The sequence below is a fragment of the Pteropus vampyrus genome, unplaced genomic scaffold (assembly GCF_000151845.1).
Source record: "Pteropus vampyrus isolate Shadow unplaced genomic scaffold, Pvam_2.0 Scaffold45, whole genome shotgun sequence".
Lineage (NCBI taxonomy): Eukaryota > Metazoa > Chordata > Mammalia > Chiroptera > Pteropodidae > Pteropus > Pteropus vampyrus.
The window spans coordinates 2,716,789-2,724,772 of record NW_011888826.1 but is presented as its reverse complement, the minus strand read 5'-3'; the positions used below and the strand labels follow the sequence as shown (position 1 = coordinate 2,724,772).

General features: G+C 34.7%; 1 protein-coding gene across 1 annotated transcript in view; it reads right to left on the bottom strand.

Annotated features, from left to right (window-relative positions):
* Nucleotides 1–7,984, bottom strand: part of XKR4 (XK related 4) — a 492,307-nt gene that overhangs the window by 347,772 nt on the left and 136,551 nt on the right. The gene's annotated exons all lie outside the window — the stretch shown is intronic.

Sequence of the window (7,984 nt, the reverse complement as noted above, 5' to 3'; positions counted from 1 at the left end):
TATTTGAAAGCTGATGTAAAGGTAAATCTTGAAATTTTTCACCACACACACAAAAAATTTTATAACTATATGAGGTACTGGATGTTAAATAAAATTGCAACACATGTATGTAAAGTCATGCCATACACTTTAAACTTATACAATGCTGTATGTCAATTATATCTCAATAAAACTGAAAAAAAGGACCTCTAATTTTTAAAATTTTTTAAGTCTCAGTTTTTCACAATGGGAATGTTTTTCTAATGTCTGATGATTTTCACTACCTGTTTACATTAAGACATTTGTGATTTTGTTTTTTCTGGGTTGTTTACTTTCTTCTGAGAATACTGAGGAGTATACGGCTAGCTGCAGGCTGTCTGGGAGATGAGTGTGGAGGGGTCTAGGAACCTCAGCAGTATGCAACACTGTATTCAATCTCTGTTTCCATTGAAATCCTACTCTTCCCTGGACATGTTGACCCAAGTCAAGGCTCTCTGGATTGATTTCTCTTGAATATCAATTTCTGGTCTGCAGAAAGGGTGAGGAAAATATAGACATCTGTCCTTCAGGGGTAAAGTAGGGAACTTCTTGAACAGCTCAGGATACCCATGTGTTTAACCTGCCGCATGTACACAGAAGTCTTCTTGCTTAGTCCTCACGCTGTACACCAGAGACATTTTCTGACTTTGTGAATATAAATTTTATAGTGATCCTTCCCAGTCAATATGTGCCACCAAATCACCATTTTATTGACCTATTCCCTTCCTCAATAAATAAGTTGCTTTTAATTAATTATAACCACTTTCTACTACAGCATTTTAAGTGAGTCAAAGTAATTCGCAGTTGCTAATAACCTAATCATGGGAAGGAGTTTCTTATATCTATTAAAGAGCAGTGTCCTGATGAATAGGCCTTTGGCACCAGTATATCTCTAGTGAAAGCTTTTCAGCAGATTTTGCCCGGTACCATGAATATGGAAAAGATGCTGTGAGGTCTGAGGCCCAAGCCAAGGCATAGGAAGCTGATTAATCAGTTCCTATCCAACATCGTACATGGCTTGGTGGAATCTAATGTCTGATGTCACTTATCGTAAGAACACTTTTCTCAATAATCTTTCATTTTTTTAAACAGAAAAAGTTTTCTAAATATTTAAAAATATCAACTTTTCCTGGATTTTAAGGTTGCAATACATATGATAGATATTATATACAAAAAACATCACAAGTATGATATAAAACTTTTTCATATAACATTCTCAAAATTTCACTTGTATAGAGACTCAAAAACCATGACTTGAATTATCATATTTAAAATAATATTATTAAAATCTTTTAAGCATTACAAAGCATTACAAGAAAAACATCTCAAAATAATTATTGAATTAGTAAGGGAATCTGAAAATAGATTTCCAAACTTAAAAATGTGTTAAGACCAGAAAGGAAATGCTACTAACCCTCCCTGTGTATATGAGGAGAGGAATTCAATCTTCTTTCCTGTCATTAAGAGCCCTAAATGCAATTAATGGGCCATATACTCTCTAATCTGTACCTAGAGCTGTAAGAAATGTCAATAGAAACTGTGTTGGAAGATCAAAGGCAATGAGTTTATCAATGTATTTACCCTTCCTGGGAATACACTCTCATCAAAAGTATACTCTAAGCCAACATGCTCTTTCAATTCTCCAGCATCTTTGAATTGTCTACATGTCTAATATATCCATGAATTAACAAGCCCTGACTTTCCTTTATCCAAGTGGATTGTATAGACTCAAGAGAGCAATGAACTTATCAGTTAGTGACAGAGGAAATATTTGATCTGTCTGCAGCAAGGACTCGATTTCTATTTCCATGCTCAGAAGGATAAAAGAACTGGGTATTTAAAAGTTAGTTAAGATTTGGTATCTAAACAAATGAGCCTTTCAAAGAGGGGGAAACTTATTAATCCAAGCATGTTGCTTTTGTATTGAAACTCATGGAATATCTCGGGGCTCATTATCTACAGTTATGTGTGAAGAAACAAGAAATTCAACCTGCCCCACATCTCATGTGTTTTATTTTTATCTCTAAAGTGGACATACATCTGTGCAGGTAGTTCTCTTAGCAACAGCAGTGCTAACTTCCCTCTGATCTTCTTTCTAGACTGCTGAAGTGTTAGTGATCCTTGAAGGTCCACCGGTCATAAAATAGTCTGAATATTTTCTCCCATTAAGGGTCCAATGTTTTGAAATATAACTGTTTTTTTCTCCCTTACATCTTCCTTTGCGGAAAAAACTAGAAGATGAAAGCATTAAAGTTGTCATTATTTTGTTTGTCCCAGTAAAAGTTTTTCTAGAGCTCTCTCGGACCAAGAATTGTGTGTAAGCCGAGTAAGCACAAATAATCCAACCCCTTTTTAAAATTGAAAGACCCTTGAAGGGTCAATCTGATGCTACAATTTATGTGTCAACTAAGGTCAGCTCTATTGTGGACCTTGAGTCTTGATCGTTCTAAACCATAGAAGTGCAATAAACTCAAACAAGCAAGAGCCTAGACTCTCCCAAACAAGCACTAGAAAACTATTGGTCAAAAGACAGCCCCTGTAATAGGAAGTATTGCTTCCATTTCTTCATCCTGACAATCCCAAAGCCTTGGGTTTATACTTAAGAAAAGGTACCATATTTCAAGACTGTCCTTCCAGTTACATTTCATCATTCAATTCTCACACTTTGGAGTTGAGTAGTCAAGGCTCATCCCAATGAAGTAACTTGCCAAGGAGAATCTAGTCAAGAGATGAGCTGGAATTGGATCTCAGTGTCTCAGTCCACAGTGTTATGTGATCTATTCAGTTCTCTGATAAATATCACTTCTCAATTGGATTCGATTACTGAACTGCATTTACAGCAAAACAAATCAGTTGATTTTCTCCTTCACTTTATGATCAATAATCTAGGTGTTTCTAACTTTACAAAATCATCAGTATTGATAACTTTTTTCACTTTTTGTTTGGTGGAGTACCAGTGCTAGATTTAGTATATAATTTGAGTTACATGAAAATTGAAAAGAATCAATTAAAAAGTGCTTTACATTTTATATAAATGTTAAGAATTTAAGAATCTAAATGACAGACCATTTGTTTATCATTCTTTGAAGACTAGATTTCTCGTAGCTTGTGCAAAATTTTGTTAATTTTTGCCTCATTAAATATTCTGTATAAAACCTGCCATTTTTTCTGTGAAGATAAATGATACATAATGAACATTTTATCAGATTTCAAATCAGACCTTAAAACTCTCTGGAGAGTCCTTTAAAATTACATAATATCTATCATCTAGGTTTAAACAGAGTATGGAGATGTAGAAGATAACAAAACTATCAAAGCTATTGCTTCAACCTCTGGTGAATCTGAGATGTAGTGTCCTCTTTCATAAATATAGCTCATATTGAAAGCATTTTATTCTGTTAATAGTCCCTTATCTCAAGAAGTTTTCTAGCTAAGTTAATTCAAAACCACCTCTTTTTTTTTGTAAAGGTGGAAATTATTTTCATTTAAGTAGACTTCGTTGCTATTAGAAGATGTTAGATAAGATGGGAAATTTGCTATCATATCAGGACCCTTAAAAATCTTCATATCTGGACTCACTAATTATAATTCTGAAAATTTAATTTAAAGAAATAAAAATGTACACAAAAAATTCTTTATTGTATTTTGACAGTAAAAATAGTAAAAACATTAGGGAAATGGTTAAATAAATCATGATAAATTCACTCATTGTATATTAACAAGGCATTAAAATCATGTTTTTGAGAAGCATTTGATGGTGAAAAAATGCTCACAATGAAATGTAAAGTGAAAATAGGACTCAAAACCATTTACAGCTTAATTCTAATTCTATCTGTGCATTGATCTCTCTGTCTTTGCAGTCCAACCAAGATATACAAAACTTCATGGTGAGTGCAGGGCACAGAGAGATTTAAATTTTCTTTGTTTTATATCTTTCTAAATTTTTATGAGAAATATGTTTTCTATTCTTATAAAAATAACATCCTAATGTTTATTAAGTGTACTTTAAATGATAATCATCTATTTTTGTCGTATATCTAGATATTTATATTAGGAAAGACAGCGTAATGTCTGAAATTTTCCGTGCGGCATATTCAATCATTTTGTGGTCATGCCGTATACTAGAAGACACATGAGTTTTTGGTGAGACTGGCAGCATGGCTTTTGCTTCCGATGAAGTGGATGATAGAAATTCACTTTGCATTCATGTTGTTTTCCCCTCAGTCTCAGCTTCTCTTACTGTAAGATCTGATTTTAGAACAGATAATTTTTTAAAGTTAGATACTGTCTTTTTAATATGCTTGTGAATTTTATTTTGCAAACCAGAAATTTAAGTATAAATTCTAGATATAATGAGATAGTACAGTTCTTTTTTATTAAATATTAATATGCTGCCATGTGAGATAGGCTATTGATAGGTAATCTGAGTTGGTTGTGGGCATTACCTATAGCTTGAGAGATGACAAGCAAAAAAAAAAAAAAAAAAGCCCGATGGAGACAAAAAGTACTGATACATTACTATTATTAATTTTTCTTTCAATAGTGAATGCATGTCTGATAATTAAAGCAAACACTATTATTTTCAACCATTATACTTTGATAAGCATCTTTTCCTTAAAGAACTGAAATGGAATGGAGAGAGAAATATTAACTATCTGATGTGAGCTTAGTCAAATATATCCATTCATTCTCCATTCATCCATCTGCTCTGCAGTTCTTTCCAACATTGATTTTTGGCACCTACTGTGCACCAGACACTGTGGAAACCTCAATGAAAAAGATACCATCCTCTTCCTATGAATCTCACAGTTTATTACAGTATAAAACACACAAGCAGCAGTCAGGTAACCATTTCATAAACTATATAAATGTCTAACCAATGTACTGTATAGTTGAAACTAATAATAAAATTAAATTTTAAAAAAATCCCAGAAACAATTTTGAGCTGACCATACAAATCACAGAATGACTTCTATCAGTAACTCTTTAACTAATTTTGTAACAAAATATGATGCAATTTGTTAAAAATTTCTTTGTGCTTTTCTACATTAAAAAAATAATTGTAACCAGAGTTTGGAGAAACATGGCGGAGTGAGAGACGTTCCCAGATCTCTCCCATTGAAACAACAATAAGCTGAACATCTAAAACTCAACAAAACCAGCCAAACTGCACACCAACATGTCTGAGCATGGGACCTGCACAGAAGAGCTACCATAGGTCAGAACCCTGGATGTTGGACAGTGGATTGGGAGAAATAAAGAAGCTGCCTCTTGTAGCTGCCTGAGCTCCCTGTAGGAGGAGGGGGAGGGGAAAAGAAGTGGTAAGTTCTCTGAACAGCCTTGCCTGGGAGTGCTGTGAGCTCCACACGGCTGGCGGCATGGCCTACTCATCAGGGCAGAAAGCAGAGAAGCAAGATGACAGAGAAACAACAGTTGATTTTTTCCAGTGATGGTTGCAAAACCAAGGCTGAGCCTCATCTCCCAACCCTCAATCCAGAAGGCCCCTCCCCCCATATCATCCAAGACAAAACACAGCGGAGCCCCAGGGGAATCCCAGCAAATGTTACCAAAACTGTAGCTAACACTGACAGAGACTGAGACTGAGGGTAGTGAGTGTAATTAAACATATACAAGAAAAAAAGGCATTATTAAAACATTATATAAAGCAGGGATCCAAGTGGCTTAGATGCTACCTACTGGAATCTAAAAGAAAAGCACCTTCTTTGCAATAGGCTAAAGAGAGACCTTTATATAATAAATCTTCCTTCTGAAAAAAAAGCAGAATACACTTCCATTAATGCCCAGGCGGAGAAATAGTCCATTAAACACTATGAACAACCAAGGTAACAAGGCATCTCAGAAAGAAAGAGAAAAATCTCCAGAAAACAAGCTTACAGGCATAGAAATATGCAACTTAAATGGCAGAATTCAGAATGGTACTTTTGAAAAAACTCAGTGAGATCCAAAACAAGTCACATCAACAATTTCAGGAATTGAAAACAACTAGATGAGCAGAATGAGTTCTTTAGAAAGGAGATCGAAATCCTCAAAAAGAACAGAACAAATCACTGGAGGTAAAAAAAAAAAAAAAACACTGCCAAAGTTGAAAAAATGAATAGGAAGCTTGGGAAATAGAGTTGACCAAGTAGACAAAAGGATTAGTGATATCAAAGACAGAAATCTAGAAATAAATCAGAAGAAAGAAGAGAGAAACTGAAGGATTAAAAATAATGAAAGAGAAATTCAAGAACTAGCTGATACCATTAGGAGAAGAAACATAAGAATAATGGGCATTATTGAAGGCGAGGAAAAGGAGCAGGGACTAGAAAGCATTTTCAGACAAATAGTGGATGAGAATTTCCCAAATCTAAGGAATGAGCTGGAGTTTGGAATTCAGGAAGTTAATAGAACACTCAATTATCTCAACCCCAAAAAGCTTTCACCAAAACACATTTTACTAAAGTTATCAAACATCAACAACAAAGACAGAATTCTCAGGGCAGCCAGGGAGAAGAAAACAGTAACGTATAAAGGAAAACCCATTAGATTATCGTCGGACTTCTTAGCACAAACCTTACAAGCTAGGAAGGAGTGGAATCAAATATTCAAACTATTAAATGAAAGGAACTTGTATCCTAGAATAATATATCCAGCTAAGCTCTTCTTTAGATATGAAGGAGAAATTAAGACCTTTCCAGACATACAAAAATTGAGGGAATTCTCCACTATGAGGCCTGCACTACAGGAAATACTGAAAGAGGTCAGCTCACCTAAAACAAAATGTCAAAAAATAATCCATAATTAGGAGTAAGGTGATTATCAGGCAAATAGAAGTAGAGGGATGCAACCCTTACTAAGAACAGGGCATTATAAGCTTAAACAATAAGAAGAGATTTGCCATAGCAAAATAGTAATGAATGTTCACCAAACATAAAGACAAATTGAGACAACAATGACTGAAAAGGGGAGGATTCAAAGATCCAAATTTACAAAGGGGAATGGAGACAAGGCACACACAGAAGAAAATGGATGACTGCATTTATATAACTATCTTTAATATATTTGTAATGGTAACCACACACCAAAGATTCAGAAATGAAGTATATAACATAAAACAAGAAGAACCAGAGGCAAACCCACAAAAGCCAACCAAACCAAACCAAACCAAACAAAACAAAACAAAACAGAGACACAAGGACAAGGAAGCAGTGGAAACACCGAGCTCCCAGAAAGCAAAAGATAAAATGGCTATAAGAAGACCTCATATTTCAATAATCACCCTAAATGAAAATGGACTGAACTCACCAGTCAGAAGGCATGGAGTTGCAGAATGGATCAAGAAACAAAACCCAACCATATGCTGCCTCCAGGAGACATATCTCAGCTCCAAAGGCAATATAGACTTGAAGTGAAAGGGTGCAAAATGATATTTCAAGCAAATGGCATTCAGAGAAAAGAGAGAGTAGCGGTATTAATATCAGACAAAATAGACTTTAAATTAGAAAAAGTTTAAGAAAGTTACTGAGGGACACTTCATAATGATAAAGAGAATCATGCACCTAGAAGACATAACATTTATTAATATCGATGCTCCCAATCAGAGAGCCCCAAAATATGTAAAGCAATTACTAACAGAACTAAGGGGAGAAACAGATCAAAACACTATTGTAGTAGGGGACCTAAATACCCCACCGTTGGATATGGACAGATCATCCAAACAGAAAATCAATAAGGAAATAACGTCCTTAAAAGGCACATTAGACCAAGTGGACATAATTGATATTTACAGAGCCTTCTATTTAAAAATAGCTGCTTATACATTCTTCTCTACTGCACATGGAACATTCTCAAGTAGCATTATTCATGATGGACAGGACATGGAAGCAACCAAAGTGTCCTACGATAGATGATTGGATAAAGAAGCTGTGGTACATATATACAATGGAATATTACTCAGCCATAAGAA